The sequence below is a fragment of the Protopterus annectens genome, chromosome 10.part0 (assembly GCF_019279795.1).
Source record: "Protopterus annectens isolate FY-2018-M chromosome 10.part0, PAN1.0, whole genome shotgun sequence".
In the NCBI taxonomy this organism is placed as follows: domain Eukaryota; kingdom Metazoa; phylum Chordata; order Ceratodontiformes; family Protopteridae; genus Protopterus; species Protopterus annectens.
In genome coordinates this window covers 584,358,932-584,382,014 of record NC_056744.1, presented here as the reverse complement: position 1 = coordinate 584,382,014, position 23,083 = coordinate 584,358,932, and positions in this window count along the sequence as shown.

Genomic DNA, 23,083 nt, shown 5'->3' with positions numbered 1-23,083 from the left:
AAAAATAACTGTTTTACAAAATATTTACATAACAAATATATAAAAATGTAATATTTTTTAAATTTATATATTAAATATAAATAAATAAATCTGTTTACACACATTCATAATTTCTTTCACAATCATGCTAATTTTTTATCCCTATTAAGACCCCCACTCCTTTTTCCATAATCACTACCTGATTTTACTTAATATTGCTGCTAAAATCCATTAAACATAACTTAATTTATTCCTTCATTCCATATAACCCACATAAACAAATACCACCATGAAACAGCATACTAAATAAAATAAAAATAAATAAATAATAAAACACTGCACTGTTAAGCTCAGAAGACCTTTAATAATAGAGTTTTAGCACTTTTGTTCATACATCCACAGAACTTCATCAGAAACTGAACTCTAACAAACTCCTTCCCCTTTTAAAACTTCAAAAATGGTGCCAAAACAAACCTAAATGAGTCCTTAAAGGGATATAACCAATGAAATAGTGAAAAACATACATAATAAACAGTTAGTAAAGCTTATTGCTAGTATTATAAAATATTAAAACATTAAAACAAAAAATGCATATTTGCATGAAATATTCACAGCTACTATATGTATATATATATATATATATATATATATATATATATATATATATATATATGTGTGTGTGTATATATATATATATATATATATATATATATATATATATATATATATATATATATAGATATATATATATATATATATATATATATATATATATATATAGATAGATAGATATAGATATATATAGATATATATTTATATATATATGTATATATATATATATATATATAGATAGATAGATAGATAGATATATATATGCCATGAATTAACATTTGAAAATCTATAAACATAAACCATGAATATAAACCATATCAAAGGTCTTCTGAGCAGCATTTTTTATATAACCCATATAACTTAAAGGAACTTTTTATCTATTATTTTAACATATTTACTTCTATTCTTATAATATCTGTGTTTAATAATATCCATGTTTATTTTATCCACTTTTTATATATTCAAAAAAAGACTATAAATAGTTTTCCCATAACATTTTTAGTCTTTTACATTTCAAAAGCACGTTACTTCTTCTTGACAATGTAAATATATTCTATCACTTCGGTTTTTATATGACATATTTCCTTTTACTGGCAATTTATCTATTACCAGTCTGCACAAAATCTTGACATTCTGCTTTCCAATTACAGCCTTTGCTTCTTATTTGTATAGCTTTAATTGTATTTTTTCATCTGTTAAATTTCCCATGGTTTTACATACTGTTTTATCATTACATTCTTATACCATACTTTTCTATCTTTTTCTACATCATCAATTTTTATTTTCCACAAAAATATTTTTTTCTTGGTAACATTTTATTTCTTTATTTATACACTCTTTTTTACCATACATCAAAATTTATCATTCTTATATTTTTACAGTTTTGCTACTAATCTCCCATCTTTTTCATTTCTCCACTTTAACACTTTGTTCATTTTTAGTGCAGTAGTGTATACCACTGGGATAATTAACTCCAAACCTACTTCTTTATTTGCATACAGACTCCTCTTTTTATTGGGTTTAATGTAGAATCCCATATAAATGAAAACATTATCTGCAATAATTCCTTTTCAAATAATGTTGGCAACAATAAATACACTTGCTAAGTATGCTATTTTCCCATTAGTACTGAATTTATCAACAAGCCTTTTTTTCTGAATGATAATGTATATGTTCTCCAGAAAAGACATGTGCTTTATTTCTTCTATTTTTTCTCACTGAATTCTACTTACATCTTTATACCCAAATGTTATACACAGAAATTTCATTTGTTGTAATATATATATATATATATATATACACACACACACACACACACACACACACACACACACACACACACACACACACACACACACACACACACACACCGCCAATCTTTACTTCATCACCTAAACCTTTATGTTTCTGTTACATATTAAATTATTACTATACTCTGACATGCATAATTTCCTAACTTTCTCACATATATTTTATATTCTTTCATAATTACCCATAAAAGTTCATGTTCATTTGTGTAAAATGCCTTAATAAGATCTCCTATCATGATTTTTGCTTCTTCTTTTCTGTTCATAGCATCATCTGCAATTTTTCTATCATTAATAATTCTTGACAACCCGTCCCCTTTATACTATATATGCAATCTTCCATAATATTTTCCATTTCAGTTTCTAATCTCTTTGGTATTATTTTCATAAAGATCTTATAATCATTATTTTTCAATACTATTGGTTTCCAAGGATTGGTTGCTAGGGCACAGCTTGGAAGTGGATGACATGATGATATGGAGGAGGCTGGACATCCCATGTATCCAAGAAATGAGATGGAAGTACAGAGCAGCAAAGCCACTTGGCTTGGGATCCAGACTCTCCTACTCAGATCAGTGACAGGCTAGAAATGGTATAGAAATTGTAGTGAGAGAGTGCCTTCAGAAGGCAGTGAGAGATGTCATTAGAATTAATGACAGACTTATGGCAAACAGACTCCAGTGCAATAATAGGACAGTATTCATAATCTCCACCTATGCCCCACAGCAGGGTTGTGACAGTGAGCAAAAGAATACATTCAGAAAGCAGTTGCAAGACCTACTAGATAAAGCAGGACAACATGAACTGGTGTTGATAATGGATGGCTTGAATGCACATACCAGAACAGACAGAACAGGGTATGAGGACTGCCTGGGTCCACATGGGTGGGGCAACAGGAATAAAGAAGGAGAAGCCATTCTAGCCTTCTGTCTGGCAAATGGCTTGATAGTAGCCAACACATGGTTCAGAAAGAGACACAGTCACAAGATCACATACAAGAATAGCCAACATGCCACTCAGATAGACTTCCTCCTATTAAAGAAAAGGCACTTGGGTAGAATCCATGATTTCAAAGTCATCCCCAGTGAAACAGTTGGCCCACAGCATAAACCACTGGTTGCCACAATCAGCAGCAAGTAGTGGTCAGAGAAGGCTCTAAGATCAACAGAGACCAGGCTGAAGACCTGGAAGTTGACTGGAGGGAAAGTACAACAGTTCAAGGAATTACTCAGGACTCTAGCACCCCAATAAGAGGAGGAAATAGGTGGAGTTGAAGAAGAATGTCAGTGCCTAAAAACAGCATGTGTTAGGACTACAGAAAAGATATGTGGCTGAGCCAAGTATGGAAATAAGGTACATAAGGAAAGCTAGTGGTGGAATGCAGAAGTCCAGGAAGTCATCAAAAGAAAGAAGGAGTGCAGGAAGAAGTGGAAGATAGAAAAGACTGACCAGGCTAGGAAGGCTACTGGTTGGCTAACAAAGAAGCTAAGAAAGAGGTTACAATAGCAAAGAATAGGGCATTGGAAGCACTCTACCAGCTTCCAGAAAGTGACTCAGTAAGTGGCACAAACTATATCAGGTTGCAAGGCAAAGACAGAAGGATAAAGAAAATAGTCAGACACCTTTCATAAGGGATGCCAGCAACAACCTGCCCACCAGTCAACAGGACATCAAAGACAGATGGAAGGAGTATTTCCAGCAGCTTTTGAATGAAGAAAACTCCACTGAAGATGTACTGCCCCAGAAACAGCCTAGGATGAGAGAAGAAGAGGTGCCCACCCTAGAAAAGTAAGAACAGCACTAAGGAAAATGAAGTCAGAGACCGCAGCAAGCTCAGATGAGGTCACAGCTGATATGATAAAGATGATGGGTGAGATAGGGGAGAAATAGCTCATGAGGGTACTAAGAGCAGTGTGGAGAGAAAGGCAAATCCCAGATGACTGGAGAATAAGCATACTTGTGCCAGTGTACAAGAACAAAGGGGACATCCACAACTGTGGGCAGCACAGAGGCATCACAATCCTATCACATTCATGAAAGTTAAGGAGAAGGTGATTGATAAATGGATATGCAAAGTAGTAGAATGTAAGATGGGAGATGAGCAGTTCAGATCAGGATGCAGCACACATGACCCAATGTTTGCATTGAGATAGATATGTGAGAAGAAGCTAGAGATGAGGAGAGAGTCCAACTGGGCATTCCTAGACTTTGTGAAAGCATATGACAAGGTCCCACAAAATTTGATCTGGGCAGTACTATGGTGGTTTGTAGTCCAAGAAACACTGATAAAATTAGTCCAGGTTATGTACAATGACTCAATGACTTAAGTACAAACAGTGTTGCACCTCACAGAGGGGTTCCCAGTGGGAGTGGGTGTACACCAGGTTTCAGCTCTGAGCCCACCGCTGTTCATACTGGTAATGGAATACATTAGGAAACAGGTTGGAGGGGAGAGATCAACAAAGTTGCTGTATGCAGATGATGTGGCTGTACAGGCAGACTGTGAGCTAGAATTTCAGCAAAAGATAGGAGAATGGAATGCAAAACTGAAGGCACATGGGAAGAAACTTAGCATAGATAAGACAGTGGTAATGGCAGCAAATTGGGGAAATCAGAAGAAGCTGAGAATAGAGATAGAAGGAAAGATAGTGGAACAGGTAAACAGCTTCAAGTATCTGGGAGGGATGGCTAAGGAGAAGTGTAGTCTGAATCAAGAGGTCAAAGCTAGAATCAGAGGGGATGCAGCCAACTGGCATAGAATGTCAGGTATAGTCCATGACATAAGAATGCCAAAGAAGCTAAAAAGTAAGGTGTACAAAACAGTGTTGCAACCAGTGCTAATGTACAATACAGAAACCTGGGCAGTAAAGGCAGAACAGTTGAAGAAGCTAGATGTGATGGAAATGAAGTGCCTGAGAAGCATGGCAGGATGCACACTGTAGGACAGATGAAGAAATGAGGATATAAGAGCAGAAGCCAAAGTAGCTCCAACTGCAGAAAAAATCAAAGAGAACAGATTACGGTGGTTTGGTTACATGTGCAGAAAAGCAGAAGACAATCTGGTGACGAGGATTTGGGACAGACAAGAAGAAGGTAAGACGAAGTGAGGACATCCAACAAAGAGGTGGATGGATTGTGTGAAAAAAGATCTAATACAGTCAGGTATGAGTGTTGAGGAAGGCAGGAATGTGGCACTGAATCGAGAGAGTTGGCGACAGTTAAAATGATACCTCTACCCCATGTAGAAAAATGGAAAAAGGGAACTGATGATGATGATGATGATTGGTTTCCAGTTTTTTCCAATTCCTTAAATTTCTATACATTTCATATCTAGTTCATCTTGTCCTAATAATTTATATAACTCATTTAAAGAGATCTCCTTTTCCAACTCTTTATTCTCTTTTTTGTTAACTTTTTTACTTTCTATGTTTTTTCACTACCTTCTTTTTTATTTAAACATTTCTTGTACATATGGTACTACTTTTCCTGAGTTCTTTCTTTTTCTCCATTTGCATTTTTATTTCTCTCATTATACTACCACATTCCTTTATTAATCTTCTTAAGTAACTCGATACTTCTCCTTTTCCTTGTAAAAATATTTTTTGCTTATATAACAATGCTTGCATTTTATTCTTGATTCCTTTCAAATAATTATTTTTCTTTGTCAAAGTACTTTCTATCATTATATGCTCTTTTATATTTTTCTTTCTCTACTTTTCTCACATCATAATGTCACTGTAAAAACATTTATTTTTGTATTTTTCTTTAAATATCATCCACTGTTAAGACCAGTTTTTCTAAAATGTTCTAATAGTAATACGATCTTTCCATAACTGTATTACTAATCTCTGCCCTTCCCCATTCCATGCTTTCTCATGTGTCCTTTTTATTCTATTGCCTATTTTTATATATTCTTTGTTTTCTTTTATCTATCTAGCCATATTTTAAACTAATCAGAAAATCCTGTTTCAACTACCTCCCCCTCTCCTATAACTAAACCTTCTAAACTAGTATTTTTCTTATATCGTTCATTTCTTTTTATGCTTACCTCTTAGATCACAATTAAAGTCTCCTGCTGTTATAATATTAAAATTTATCATTATATATCTAAAATTTCTTGAAATACGCTTTCAATTTCTTTACAGTTAGTATAAGCATATACTATTATAATTCTATGTACTTGCTTTTTTCCATTTTAAATCTACAATGGTTAATCTTCTCATTTTTTGGGGTAAAGTAACAACTAATATCTTTAATGTATTTATACAGCATATGGCTATTCCAGAACATCTATTTCCCAAATTCCAGATTATTTTCCTCGCCATAATTTTTCTGTATGATATCTTTTTCATTTGTTAAAAATCTTGTGCCTTCTAATATAATTACATCTACATCACATGTATTAAAACACTCCAAAATTCCTACTCCTCTTACTATATTTTTAATGCTATTCACATTTGCAGAAAAAACTCTAAAATTTTAACTTTCCCTTAGATTCATGGTTTCATATGTTCATAGCTAATTACTAGGCTAGCTTTCTTAATAAGCCATTCTAAGCATAACCAATTTTCTTCTCAAAGGTGAGAATCAGACAATGTATTATGTCTCTATGAGTCAAACACTTTAACCAATATACCAAGCCCTAATCTTTAGCTGTATATATTTGTTTTCATCCATTTTCTTTCTTTTTCTTTATTTTGTACTTATTGCTTTAAATTTTTTTCCCATATTTTACCCTTTTACAAACAGAATTCTTTTTTCCTTTTACTATCTCCCAGTTTATGTTTTCTTTATCACTTATTTCAAAACCTTTTCTATATTCTCTTTATCATTTTTTCTCATCTAATTTTCTTTTATTTCTCCTACTTCTACAATTTCTTCTCTTTCTTCATTTTTTCTTTCTTTTTCTTACTGTTATTTTCATTTGTGCAATTCATTCATAAATGTCCAATTTTGTTGCATTTATGTAATTTAAATTCACATTTTTGCATCATGACCCATTTCCTCACAAATAAAACATGTTCATTTGTCATAGCTACTTAACAAAAGTCCTTCTTTTTCACAAAAAAATGTTTTGAGTTGTCACTGATATTTTGCAACAACTCTATTCCTCTCCACATTTAACATTCTTGGTATATGCACATTTTTTTCTCTTTTTATTTGTAACACAATATTGCAACCCCTTTTATCATAAACATTTACTGTGTCAAGTACTTCTTTACATAAAGCTTTCAAATGTCACTTAAAGTCTTTCTACCTCTTTTTGAAATTATCCATGAATCTTTTTCTTTCCCTGTTAAATGTTTTTTTTAAGTAACATAAATATTCCATGGGTTGCAGTCTTTCTTTTTTATATTCTCCAAGAAAAAAAATCCATCGAAAAAAACAGCCTCAAATATAATGTCACAAAATGTCTCTTTGTTAATTAAAGTAAAAACTCTTACCTCATGTGCGTTTACACCCATAGGAGCTATCAAATTGCCTCACACTTCATACACATCCATTTCTTTGTCTTCTTTACTTTGAATCCTTACCACATACTTATGTTTTTCATTCTCTTCACCTTCTTTTCTGCTACTCCACTTTTGCCTTTTTTTACTTTATCTTCCTATGTCATCTTTTCCATCTCACAACTACTCTTCAGGATTGTCTCTATATCCTCCATTTGTATTTTCTCCCCAGGAAACATCTCCTTTATTTTCTGGTTCACTCTGCACTACAATATATTTACGTAAATCATCCCACAATCCTCCTGACTGGAGGGATGTGATTATAAATCCTTCATTTGCTGACTCATCTTCATCAAACAGGTTTCTTTGAAACATTTCCTCAGAATCCTGTACACATTCTCCAGTCTCAGTATTTGCTTTCTCCTTCATTTACTTCACTACTCCATCATCTCCTTTTCTCTCTATCTCCCTCCCTGTTTCTCTGGGCTGCCTCTGCACCTGGAATGGAAACAGGAATTGGTCTCCAAAATTGTTCCCACACAAAACAATGATGAGTATTTTTTATTGATATATACATTATATATTACTTGCATATTTACATTATTTGCATCTATTTACAAATCTCCATACATTATAAACATCCATTTAAGCATTCCCTCTCCACTCTTTTATCCACAACCAAAACATTATTTTCTCCAAAATCTTTGTCAAAGTCCATTTTCTATTGTATTTAATTTTATTTAGTCTCTCGATCAAAATAGTCCATGAAACATAAAATATTTTTCTGTCCATTTTCTTCACTTCTTTCAGTTTTGTGAACCGTAATAACCAAATTCTATTATGTCCATATTTATTTGCTCAAATCTTAACAAACTTTTCACCCTATTATGTTTACATATTTCTTTCCAGAAAGTATTAACTATTTCACATTTCAAAAACACATGCTCAGTAATCTTAAACTCTCCACATTTATTACATATTCTATCTTGCTTTTTTTGTATGGCACATGTGCCTTAACTGGCAATTTTCTATTAGATAGTCTCCATAAAAAAATCATTACACCCTTTAATCTTTTTTATAGTTATTACATCCCATCATTATGACTTTTTTCTTATCTATTTCTAAATCTTTCCATGGATCAATGCAATAAAATGCTTTCATAATACTTAAGTACCATTTCTTTCTATTTTTCTCACATGTATGCTTTTTTTTATTTTCCATAACACCGTTTTGTTTTGATATTCTTTCATTTCTTCATTCACAATGCTTTTACTTCTTTGTTTAACTTCCATTCCTTCCCACAGTTTTTTAATATATAATATAGTATAATTTCTATCAAATTTTTATTTTCCTTTGTAATTCCTTTTAATACCTTATATAAAATTAAAATGCTGCATGTACTATTGGATTTATTAAACTCAAGCCTCCTTGCTCTTCTTTCATATATAGAATCCCTCTGTCTCTTGATTGGATTCAGTCTAGAGCCCATATAAAGGAAAATATAATAATTGGATCCTTTCCATACTTAATAGGAATTGTATAGGTTTTAGCAACATAAGCAATTTTTCCTAATATCATGGTGTTCAACAAGTGTACTTTTTCCTATATGAAAATCTATATGATTTTCAAAAATTAGTCATATCGTTTACTTCTTTGAGTACATTATCCCATTGTTGTTGTCTGTATTCATTCCTTCCAAGTATTATTCCCAATATATTTATATGTTTTTCATTGATCTCAATACCTCATATCATACTTTCAAAACCAAATCCTTTACTGTTCTCTTTATTTATAATTAAACCATTTTTTTTTAATTTATACTTAATTTTTCATTTATTTTTTTCCATCCATACTTTATTTTTAACAATTAATACACTATCATCCACATAATTATACACTATTCACAGTTGTATTTCCTTTATTTTGTACCCACCACTACTTGTCATTTTATATAATTTCTTTCACATTCATAACTAATGAGAAAATTATACTAATAGCTGAGCAACTCTGCTTTATTCCACATTCTATTTTTATTTCTTCCCCAAATCCAGCCATTTACATTTAGTTTTGCATAGTTCCTTTCATAAACAGATTTTATTACTTGTTAATATTTTTTACTTGCATTATATGCCTGCAAAAATTCCCCATAATGATTTATACAGAATATTATCTTAGGCTTTACTTATTCCCCTACTATAACCTTTGCTTCCACATTTTATTTATGATATCATCAACTATTTCTCTTATTATCCATAATAACACTTGACTTCCTTTTCCTTTTCTACTGAATACATTTTATTCATATATTTTATCCATTTTTGTAACATTCTTGCTATTATTCTCATAAAAATGTTATAATCTGCATTATTCAACATTATAGGTCTCCAGTTTATTTCCTCTTTATTTCATTTTTAAACATACATTTTATAACTCCTGTACATATCTCTTTCTCTTTAAATCCAGTTTCTAACCATTCATTCATAACTTCTATAATTTTTTTGCCACTCTTTCATTTCTTTATACACACCATATTCAATTCCATCCAACCCTGTTGCAGAATTCATGTTAATATCTTTTAGAATTTCATTGAATTCTTTCATAGTTATTTTTTGTTCTAAATAATCATTATCTTAATTACTTATTTTTTTACCTTTATAAATTTGTTCTGTTTTATTTTTTATTCTCTTATTATTTTTTCTCGTTTGATCATTTTACTGAAATATGGTGCTACCTCTTCTTTCTTTCCTTGTAAACAATTATTTTGTTTATATAATAAGTTGCTAATTTTAATTTGATTAATTTTATATATTTCCTCCTTCTTTTCATAAAAGGAAAGTTTTTTCTCTATTAAGTCTCAAAATGTTTATTGACTTATCTTATATCTCTTTTTTATTTTCTTCTTTCTTCCTTATACTGCTAAAATACTTTTTTATATTTCTCTTTAAAATTAAGCCACCAAAGAGTCCAATTCTCATAAAATTATCTAATACTCATATGATTTTTCCATACTTCCATGTTATTTTTTCTCTTCTAAATCTAATTCTTTTTCGCTAATTCTCTTTATTAGTTTTTCTATTCTTATGTAGTCTTCATTTTCCTGTACTTTATCCCATATAGCCACTTGACCTGAAAATCCAGCATACTTAATTCCTTTTTTTATAACTTTTAAACTATCAGATATTAAAAAATAATCAATTTCTGTCATAATGTCATTCTTTTTGTAGGTCCAGTGGTTATTCTCCCATGCACTTAACTTTCCACTTTTCATAATTTCTTTAACCATTTTAACATCACAGTTGCTCTTCTTTTTTCTTAAATTACAAATTAAAATCACTCACCACCACAATGTTCATATTTACACATACATATTCAAAAATATTTTTAAATATCCTCTCTCTCTCTCTTTTTTCTTAAATATGCATATAAAGCTATAATTCTATATATATATTTTTTTTCTATCTCAAGTCTAGTACTGTAATTCGTCCTTTTTCCACTATGGTTACATCTAATATTTTAATGCTTTCTTGACATAATATACATATACTTGAACATGTTTTTTCCCATGTTCCAAACAACCACAACATTCCAAAGTTTTTCAGTTTGTGTTCTTTCTTCTGCTGTTAATAATCTGATATCTTTTAAAACAATAACATAACAATCTACTTCAGCAAACCATTGTAATATACCTATTCCCCTCTTAAGATTTTTCATACTGTACACATTTAAAGCTAGTGTTTTCAGCTTTTAAGAACAGTTAGTATAATAAAATGTATACCCCGTTCCTTTCTTATTTTCGCTAAGCATTATATTTTTGAATTTTCTTTTCCTTTAACTATTTTTCCTATCAAATTATTTTTATTTTTTACTGTGCACCAATCAGCTTCTTCCTCACTTGTCACCTCTGTTTCTTTTCCTTGTTACTTTCTTTAACTTCATGTATAAGCTCTTTATCAGTCACATCTTTTTGTACATTTCTTGTCCAACACATTTTCTATCTCTTTCTCCTGTATATCTTCATTTTAATTTTTTTTTTGTACATTCATTTCACATTCTAGCCATGAATGGCCAGTATTGCTACATTTTTTGCACTTTAAATCACAGTTTTTGCATTATATCCTGTTTTACCATATAACATCTTTTTTATCACATTCATTGATTAAATGATCATTTTTCCACAAAAAAACAAGTCTTTGGTTGACCCCTAACCTCACAACCCCCATTTTATCATGAACATTAATAATACTAGGTACATGCATAAGATTATCATTTTTCATTTTCAGTATTACTCCAAATTCCCATCCTCTAGTCCACAGTACTCTTTCATCATATATTTTTGTAGTGCCCATTACTTCTTTACAAATAGTTAATAAATGCTCTTCCGGTTCTTTTGCTTCAACTTCATTTCTAAACTGGATCATTATTCTTTTTTTTTTTTTGTCTGTAAAATGCTTGCACCACATATTCTGACCATGGATAAATATTTTGCTTTTGTTCATATGCACCGTTCCATGGCCTGGCCAGTCTCAAATATCAAGTCACAAAAGTCTCTTTATTAATTAAAATAAATGCTCTTACTTCTTTTGCTTTGACACCCAGACGGGTGCTATGATAAAGTCCCAAACTTCATACCTGTATAAACTGTCTTCTTTTGTACATGTACTATATATTTCCTTTTTGTTTCTTTTATTTTTTCACTCTTCTTTGTTCCTTCTCCAACAGTTTGTGCATACGTTTTTGTGTCTGGAACTTTTTCTGACAGTCGCTTCTTTTTCTTCTATTTTTTCATGATGTCAGTCCATGAAATTGCTGGTCCACTTTTTGGCTCACTTTGGTTTACCATTTCTTCCAATAATCATCCCACAACACCCTCGATTGGACTGCTATAATTATCCATTTTTCAGAGGTATCTGTCTCTCCTTCAAACAATCTCCTCTGAAAGTTATTCTCTGAATCCATCTCAGTTACAGCTACAATCTCCTTTTCCTCCGTCACTGTTTTTTCTGAACCCACATAATCAGAAAAAAACTTCTGGTAGCAATTCTACAATTTTTAACTACATTTTCAGCAACTTGCACTCCATTTTCAGTAAAAGCAGAATAAGCCATGTTTTCTCCCTGTTCCTCCTGGCTACCTGTGTGCCTGGACAAGAAACAGGAAGTCAGGATATGTAACACACCAAGTCTTTCCCCAACTACCAAGAGTTGAGAAAGTTCCCTGATGCCCTAGCCAAATTTCTCCTAGTAGTGTAAATATCATTTCAGGTCCCCCCATAAAGAGGCTACTAGTCTAGTGGGACTAACCTGGTCAACAAGGTTTACATAATATATTCTTATTGTTCAGAAAAATGCATATTGCTGCAAAACCCTTTGACCTATTAACTTTTTAAGTAAATTAGACCAGAATTTGGACATTCTTCATTGTCTCAGGCCTTTGTCCTCCTACTATTGTTGGATTTGTCACAAATTCTTGCACAAAAAAATTGAGAGATATGCTATTAGAATATGTTATGTGATTGTTGCCATGATTCCACTATATAACAGTTAAGGTTAGGTATCATTGCCTTCAGTCATTCCTGCAAGTGCTTAATATTAACAGAAGTTATTTAAGCTTACCCTTAACACAGACCTTCTTCTTATCAGAGCAGTTTGAGTTTGGATGCATTAGTGTCACTGCTGAATATAATGTTTCATAAAGTTTTATTACACAGCATGCTATACTACACCTTACAGTCAAGTGCAGTTATGAATATTTTATATAAGACATAAACATCAGTTAGCTGCTATGTTAAGAAGCAAAACGGCTGTTTGAATAATAAAAAAAAGTCACCGTTGTAGACAAGGTACCTTCAGATATTGTCTTAATTGCTTACAAGGACAAAATGCAAAATGTGAACTAAGCATAAAAAGCAAATGATGAAAATCATAGACCACCCATCCCTCTGTTGCTAGCAATTGTTTGAGTATCAGAGAATGATAATTTCTTCAACATTTAATATCACAGATGCAGCATTCTTGCTGTTTTTATAACTAATGCACTGCAGGTGAGTCATAAATTATGCAGAAAGTTTGCTTCTGTTTTCTTCTTTTAATATGAACACTGTACCATAGCATAAGGAATGCTGGGTTTCCCTGCTGTGTTAACAGCTATTCATACAAAGACTGAATAGTGTAGTTTTGATTTGGTCTTCAGGGGTTTTCCTATACCTTTGCCCCAAAGAAATGAAGTGTTTGAAATCATTTTGTCAAAAACAAGAAATGTATCTAAGGAAGGAGTGCCTTAAAGGTATAAGCTTGGCTTTGCAAACCAAAGTTATTTTATCCCTTGAAGTTTATTAAGCCAAATATTTAAGAGAGGTGCATGCTTTACTTAGATGAGCATTACTATGCCTGCTTATTATACTGAGACAGCACTGGGTGTTATAATGAAGGTAAGTGCTTATCATAGCACTCAATGTACCTTGAAAAAAACACAGTAGAGCAATTTGTGATATAATTCATCTTTATTCAGAGTTGTCTAGCTGTCTATCAGAAATGTTTTAACAGATATTATGCTGGAAGAAATGATTTCCATATGTGTACGTGTGTCTGTTTGAGTCTGTGTGTATGTGTGTGTCTGCCTATATGAGTGTCTATCCATCTGTGGGTCTGTCTTTACATGTCCTTACGTGTGTGTGTTTTTGCATGCATGTATGTATGTCTGCCTATATGTCTGTCTGTCCATCTGTGTGTCTGTCTTTACATGTTGTTTTTGTATGTGTGTGTGTGTGTGTGTGTGTGTGTGTGTGTGTGTGTGTGTGTGTGTGTGTGTGTGTGTATGTGTGTGTGTGTGTGTGTGCGTATGTGTGTGTTAGCATGCACATTTGGGTGTGCATGCATGTGAAAGTGTACATATTCATGTAAGTACATGTGTGTTCATACCTCACAACTTCTTAACACAAGAAATCTGGACAACACCTAAAATAATGGGGGAGAGAGGTGACAAAGGTCCAAAATAGGGACAAATTATAAATATTGTGTTATAAACTTAGACAGTTAAAATATTAACATGATTTGTATTAGCTTGCATTTTCTGAAGGAAATGAAGTCTTGAAACTCAAACATATGCCATAATTTAGTAACTTCAATCCTCTGAAAATCTTACTGTGAGGAACAAACCTTACAAGAGGAAAAATTCTGTGAAAATCTTGAAAATTGAGAGGTGTGCATGTGTGTGTCAATCAGTGTGCATGCATTATTCTGATAGAAAATCACAGATACAATGCATAGCAATTTTATTTATGATACTGATCCATTCTCATTTAGGGTTATAAATGCTCTGTGTAGACTCTAGTCTATCTTTCATGAGCACAGTGACAACTATGTATCTGTAAATGAAGAGTGTCTACCTGTAATATAAATTTCATTTTCTTTATTTCAGTAACAGACTAAAACAATGAGTAAAAAGGTCACACAGAAAAAAACAATTGGTTAAAAAACACAAAAAGAAAAATCGAGCAAAGCCAGACTTTCCACTATGTGATACCTTAAACCTATTGTATCAGAGGTAACATGCGATATATGCAAATTACCCTTTAAGGATATCAGGTGTTTCAGCTAAATGTCAATTCTGAATGTCCATGACTTCTTTTTTTACTTTTAAGTCTATTTATGGACAATTTCAGGCCAAAAAAGCCAAACCCCTCTAGCTGCCGACATGCATGTTTCTGCCTTCTTATAGCATCATCAGCATGAAAAGTCATGGACATACAGAATTGCAATCTAGCTGAAACACCTGATATCCTTAAAGGGTAATTTGCATATATCCCATGTTGCCTCTGATACAAGAGGTTTATTTCAGTAATAGGGAATCAGTATGGTGCAGGTTTCTGTGTAAAAAGTAGGAAGACTTTTCTCAGATAACAATTTCAGACATATAGAGATAGTGAAGATAAGACTGATATTGAAATACTGAGATTATGTATTTTCCTTATATCTTAGTTTCATCAAAAGTATGTAATAAAACAAGTCTGAATATTTGTTTTTTGGTGTTACATGCACTTCAGTTATCTTTATCCTCTCTCAAAAGTATAGCATTATGGTAGGAAGTATTTGAAATCAGATTTACTACCTTGACTTGATTAAAATATTGACAGTTTACCTGTCTATGATATAAATGGCCATTATTTCATATTGAATCTGTCTGGTGTCTTCATTTATTCAACATTGCTTCATTTGTATTAGTATGAAAACTGTCATAAGAAATAGAAACTCAAAAAAAGAAATAGGCACTAAAAAATGAAATAAGCACTATGGAATTGTTCTGGAAACCGTGTAAGGCACCAGAAGTAATAGTCTGAGGGCAGCTTTTGATTAAGTTTTCTTAATCATTAGCGGACCGGAGTTCTGCTGTGGTGACCCCTAACCGGGAAAAGCCGAAAGACACAAACAAACAAACAAACAAACAAACAGGTGCTCACTGTATGAATCACCAAAGCATAAATGGTTGAATACATGCCATCCTCCAAAAAAAGGAAGTCAATCTGGTGGTCCCCTGCCATAAACAAACTCTACAACGGAAGGAGGAAACTGATGCGGAATAAGGTGAAGTCCCAAGATGCAACAAAAAGTTGAGATCCCTCATTAAATCCTCTAAATCTAGCTATGAAAACAGAATTGCAGCAGATAGTAAAGACAAACACAAGGCCTTCTATAGTTATGTAAGTAATCTCCGCAGCAATACCAAGATTTGTTCTGAGCTACTGCCAATATACTGGCCAACAGATTCAGTGCCAACCTTACCCCTCTCCCCCTCACCAAAGGACCAATCACAATACCAGTATTTGCCAGGCACCCAGTATTACTGCTGCACAGGTTAAAACAGCACCATCCAAGGCCAAGAATACAGCTTCTATGGGACCAGAAAATATCCCTGGCTATGTTCTACATGAACTGCAGAGTGAACTGACACCTCACCTGTGTGCCCTGCACAATCATAGCCTCACCTCAGGTTTTGTCCCTACCGAATGGTGCACTGCCACAAAGGAGGAGCGACTATAGACCCTGGGATCTATCGCCCCATTAGCCTGACGAGTCTGATATGCAAAGCTATGGAATGCATCATCATGGACCTAATAAACAAGGATATAGGAAATCTCCAAACTCTGGATCCCACACAGTTTGGGTTTGTAAAGTGTAGATCATGCCTGCTCAACTTGGTCGACTTCTTTGAGTCAGTCACCAGAGCTGTGGATGAAGGCAAGGTTGTTCATACAGCCTACCTTGAGCTGGCCAAGGCCTTTGATACCATTCTCCATTCAGGAATCATAGAAAAACTCACTAAGCCAGGCATCAACCCCTATATCACTATGTGGGTTGCAAACTGGCTTACAGATAGAACCCACAGTGTGAAAGTAGTTGACTCCACGTCAGACTGCCAACCAGTCACAAGTGAAGTCCCACAGGATTCGGTCCTGGGTCCTCTACTGTTTTGTATCTACTTCTCTGAAGTCCAGGCCAACACAAAGGGAATCTGGCTGACAAATTTCACAGACGATTGCAAGCTGTGAGCTATTATCAACTCCCCAAGTGATGTTGACATCTTATAGAAAGGTCTCAATGAGACCAATGACTGGTGTCAGAACCATAGCCTTAAGCTCAATGCTAAAAAATGTGTCGTCATTCCCCTTGCATAAAACCCGGTTCCCATGAATTACCACATTGGTGGTAGTCCACTGAACATAGAAGGCGTTATAAGAGATATGGGAACACAGGTTGACAGCAACTTTTCTTTTGACCACCACATTGCCACTGTGGTCAGAAAGTCTTTCTATGTAGCACATCTCATTGCTAAGGGTTTTGCATCCAGGAAGAAAGAGATCATTGTTTCCCTCTACTCTTCCCTCATTAGGCCACTCATTGAGTACAATGCTCCATTTGGCATGTACCTCACTAGACCCCAGCAACAACTGGAGAGGCCACAAAAGCACCTCATAAAGAGAATCTTAGGCCTTAAACACTTGTCCTATATGGACAGACTCAAAAAACTCCAACTGTTCTCTGTCTCACATTACACAATATCTTATTGACTTACAAAGCCATGTCTGACCCAGCTCTGTTAGAAATGCTACATCTAAAGAAATCCAAATCCCTCTGCACCACACACTCCAGAGACCTCAACCTCATTGCCACAATCAACAGAACATGCTGGAGTAACAGGTTCATAACCCAGAGACTGCCCATGCTATGGAATAGACTTCCCACACATGTCAAGCAGAGCATTTCACTGGCTTTCTTCAAGAGAAATCTTGATGAGTGGATGGGAAATAGAAAATTCTCCCAGGGGATCACTCCAGTGGCTCTACTCGACAGAGGCACTGGGAACTAAGGTCAGGTAGCACGATGTTAGGGTAATCCTATGGGCTAGGCTTGTAAAGGCTCCAAGGCCATTAGCCTAGTACACATCTATGAACCTATGAACAGAGTATTGTTGGAGTAGTATGGCTCATAGGTACATAGAGCCTCATAATATCTTACTAGACTCATTGCCAAGGAAGGTATCGACAAGCTCACATTCAACTATCTCACCTAATACTGGTGCTAGAGTACCAGTGTCCCCTTTTAAGTGGCTTTTCCACATATTACTGAGGTAAAAATTGCGATAACCCATCTAGTTAACAAAAGTTGTTTTAAATTTGCCTTTTTGCCACTCTGCTTGATATGTAAGGGCATCCTGTTCTAGGAATAAGAGATCTATTTGGTAAACTACTTGTCATGCCATCTGGTGCTGTTGATATAGTATAGGCTTAGTTCTGTACACCAGGCACCTGCTTTACTTCTGGTGCTGTTTATGTAAAGGAGCTTAAAGAGTGCTGCCTCATTTGTAGCACAGAAGGCTTAGCAAGGACCACACTTCAAGAATCTACATAATGCTGAATTGGACAGATAGGGCATATAAGCTATCAAACTAGGAAAGTATACTGAGACCTGAGATCGTTTTGTTGAGTAAGTGGAAGATGGAGATAATATTACTGTACTGGCAAACTGGAATGGAGATCCCCATGTCTAATAAGTAAAATGCAATTGTGTGTCCTAAGCACAGAGGGATCATGCTGTTATTAGGGTGTTGGAAAGGAGAATTATTCTCTTAGTTAAGTTTGTAATTCAGAAGAGGCAATAGAGATCAACACTTGGGGGTGCAAGATTACTCTAAACATATTTGTAGTGTTTTGAGAAGATATAGGATGATGTGCTCCAGAATGTCTTGAGGGAGAACGTACAAAAGATCTGGGTCCTAAAATTATTGCTGCTTGATATTTACTTCTTTTATTTGCAGACGAATGTCCTTATTCAAATAAATAAATCAGGTGCAATTGGAGTGCAATGAAAATTCCATCAAGTGTGCGCCTCGTCTCCTCTCTTGTTCATAATTTCCATGGCTATCATCATACAACCAAGGTTGAGACAAGTTCCACTATGAAGAAACAAGGAATTGCATTTTTGCTTTCAAGAGGTTAGGTTGTCATCATGGCTACAAGTGACAGTGACCTACACAAAGCATTGGAAGGATCTGGATTGTAATTCTGAGGATCATAACTGTAAAATCTCCTGAATAATGAGACAGGTATTGCAGATGTCAGGGACATATGCCAAGTATGAGGTTGAGGCACTTCAAAATATTCCCATACTGTGACTATGAAGGTAGCGTACATAATTATTGAGGGCATGGCAGGGAACAGCCCCATGTTTCAGGTGCAGGGGGTATGCCTTCTTAGTGTGGCTTAAAAGTGCAACAGACAGTATTGTAATTAACTGTATAAATGTAAAAATCAAAGTGTAATTTTTGCAGTTAACATGTCTTGCAGATGTGATGTGAAGCTAAATGGAAAGCTTTGCTTATAACTGGGAAATTGTTCGATGAAAATCAGTGATAATGGCTCTTTGTTATGAGAATCTTATTATTCACATGCTGTCATGAAATAATTATGTCAAGTGAAGTTTAAGTAGCTTGGGATATTTTCCAAGAATCTGGCTTGAAGGGATCAAGGGAAAATGTGTATGGGTGCAATAATTGCACTACTTATAGTACTGGACTGGACTCAGCATTGAAATGAGAGCTGATTTACATGAAGAAGCTGATACCTATTCAGGTTTTCCATGTGCTATAGTCTCTAGCTTTAGGTAGTGACTGAAAGGATGGGACAATTTATTTTTATTTTATTTAAGTTATTGATCATTTGTGACTGGATTAGTCCCACTAGGCTAATGGCCTCTTTTCATGGGAGATTCAAGATGCTATTTATAATAATAAAAAAAGTATTTCAGCTTTTTCCGGTTAGAGGTCATCACAGCAGATCACCAGTCTGCAATTGATTGGCAGGGGATTTTGATGGAGTCAAGTTGCCAGCCCGACACCCAACATTCACAGAAGGCACACACACACTCACACACCTACCTGCATGTCTTTAAAGTTCACTTCACTGCAGGGAGGACATGCAGACTCCACACAGAAGTTGCTTCAGCTGAGAATCGAACCAGAGAGCTTCTTGCTGTGAGGTGATAATGCTAACCGCTGTACCACCACAGCCTCAAGATGGTATTACTATAGGACATTTGGGGATGATGCTAGGGTAATTTCCCTACTCTTTTTTTTTCAATAAGTGCCATAATATTCTTTACATCCACCTGAGTGACCACCATCTTAAGGAGATACAATCTCTTTTTAACACTACATCCAAAGAACAGCACACTCAGGCATGACGCAGCCCCTACTGCTGTTGCACTGCACTGCCAGTAGTTTGGAAATTAATCAAATTGCTTGGAGTGGAATAAAACCCACAGCCTTCTGCTCCTCTAGCACAAAAGGAGAGCATGTTATCTGTTGTGCCACTGATACTACTGAACTGCACACATAACATGGATACCTGTGGTAGAAATGTAGTTCCTTCAAAAGATTGCAGAGCCTATTTTTCAAGACAAAGTGAGGATATCAGAAATGTGGGTGTCTCTCGAAAAATAGACACTCCTCCTCCTTCTCCTCCAAGCTGTCAGGGGTCTATTCAATAGGCCTGGGTATCTATAGAGGATCCCCTTGGGATGCTGCCATGAAAGATATGGCAGACCAACTCAATGGTGGGACTCGGTATAAGCAAACACATAGGACATGCTGTAGAAATCATGCCCCTAATCATACCTGGGAATGTTTGGACCTGCAGGATTATTAGGGACTTTTGCTGTGGGAAATATATGCGTGCATTTGTGTGAGATATGATTTATACATTATAAATAGATTTCTACAGTTTTGGTTTCATAATGACTTTTTAATACCTTATTTACCTTCTCTTGCAAGGTTAAAATTAAAAATTGGAACATAAAACGTAGTCCAGTATGTAAACATAAACAAACAGACACATAAATAAATAAATAAATAAATAAAATATACTAAAATTAAAAAGTTTACACAAGGATGTTATTTTTTTTTAAATGCAATGTAGTAAAAGACCACTATGGCACATTACAATATAAAATGACATGTATTTTGTTTAAAAAATATCCATAAAGAAAGGACAGCAATTAAACACTGGTTCATGAAGCAAGCAATAATGCCCAACAAGGTGTGTGTTAATGTGTAATTAACACCCTTGGAGGAAGGCCTCTAGACCCCTGGAAAGGCATTAATTACAAATTAACACATACCCTGGAGGGCATTATTGCAATTAGAGAATGAGCACTCTGTAAAATTATGTTTTACTTATTTATTTTTTAAGTACTACATTATAATTTTTTTATATTTTTGATGTAAACTAATTCCTCCGCCTAATGTTTCAAACTTGCTATAGTATATGTTACTGGAGTTGGAGGAAGCATATTACATCCAAAATATAACACTTTAAAAATCAAAGTATTTACTTTATTTATTTGTTTGTTTATTTATTTTTGGTCCCTTACTCCTAAAACATTTAGTTTATTGCCAGTCATTGGAGACAGAAGTTACTAAATAACGGTATGCATTTAGGTTCATAGGTTCATAGGTTCAAACTAGGCTATCTGCCCTAGGGCATTTATAAGCCTAGCCAGAGTGTGTTTGGCTTTCGCCACCCATTTTAAATTAATTTTTCTATGCTCTTTTTCGAGGTTAGTATACTGTGCCTCTATCTAACAGTGACACAGAAGTGATACCCGGGGTAAACCTATGATCTCCCATCCACTCATCAAGATTCCTCTTGAAGAGAGTCAATGAGGGACTCTGCCTAACCTGGACTGAGATTTTATTTCAGAGTGAAGGGAGCCTCTGGGTTATGAATCTGTCCCTCCAGCATGTCCTATTTATTTCAGTGCTGAGGTTCAAGTCTCTCGAGCGCGTAGCTCGTTGGGATTTGGATTTTCTGAGGTGCAGCATGTCCATTAATTCCGGGTTGGACATGGCTTTATATGTCAGGCACAGATTGTCTCTGAGCAGGTGGTATGCCACTGAGTAGAGCTGGAGTTTCTTTAACCGGGCAGCATATGGCATCAGTTTGAGCCCTTTTATCCTCTTGGTGAGGTACGTTTGGGGTCTTTCCAGTTGCTGCAGGTGTCTGGTAAGGTACATCCCAAAAGGGGCATTGTACTCAATTATGGGCCTGATGAGGGATGAGTAAAGAGGCACAATGACCTCCCCTGATCTAGATGTGTATCCCTTCATGATTAGGTGGGCTATATAAAATGTCTTTCTAACCACTTTGGCCACGTGGTTGTCAAATGAGAGATTGCTATCAACTTGGGTCCCCAGGTCCCTAATTACTTCTTCTGTACTTAATGGATTACCACCGATGTGGTAATTTGTGGGCACTTTGTTTTTGCCAAAGGGGATGACTATACACTTTTTGGCGTTTAGCTTGAGGCTCTGGCACCAGTTGTCTGTTTCTATGAGGCCCTTTTGGAGGATGCTTGTGTCGGCTGGAGAGTCGATTATGGCACCCAGTTTGCAGTCATCTGCGAACTTGGTCAGCCACAGTCCTTCCGTGTTGGCCTGTACCTCCGAGAAATATATACCGAACAAGACAGGTCCCAGGACTGAGCCTTGTGGGATGCCACTTGTAACTGGTTTGGAGTCTGACATGGCTCTAACAATTCTAACCATGTGGGTTCTGTCCTTGAGCAAGTTTGCAACCCATCTAGTGACATAGGGGTTTATATTTAAGCTGGTGAGCTTATCTATAATGCCCGAGTGGGGTATTGTATTGAAGGCTTTTGCGAGGTCCAGGTAGGCTGTGTGGACCACCTTCCCCTCGTCAATGGCCTTGGTGACTGTTTCAAAGAAATCAACCAGGTTTAAGAGGTAGGATCTGCCCTTAACAAAGCCGAACTGGGTAGGATCCAGTGTCTGTAGGTCCCCAATATCTTTATTTATGAGGTCCATGATGATCCTTTCCATAGCTTTGCAGACCAAGCTAGTCAGGCTTATGGGGTGATAGTTTCCAGGATCTGTTGAGGCACCACCTTTGTGGAGAGGGACCACTGTTGTTGTACGCCACTCTTTGGGTACATATCCTGTAGTAAGGCTGAGATTGAACAGTAGTTTTATGTTTGGGTTTAGCTCTTCTTGGAGTTCATGTAGGACGCGGCCCAGGACACCATCTGGTCCCATTGATGCTGTGTTTTTTGCTTTGGAGAGGGCAGCTCTTACCTGAGCATCTGAGATGTCAGGGGGGCAGCACTCTGCTGGGATAGATATTTGCCCTTTTGGTGGGGATGGGGGGGGAGTTTGCGCTGAAACTGT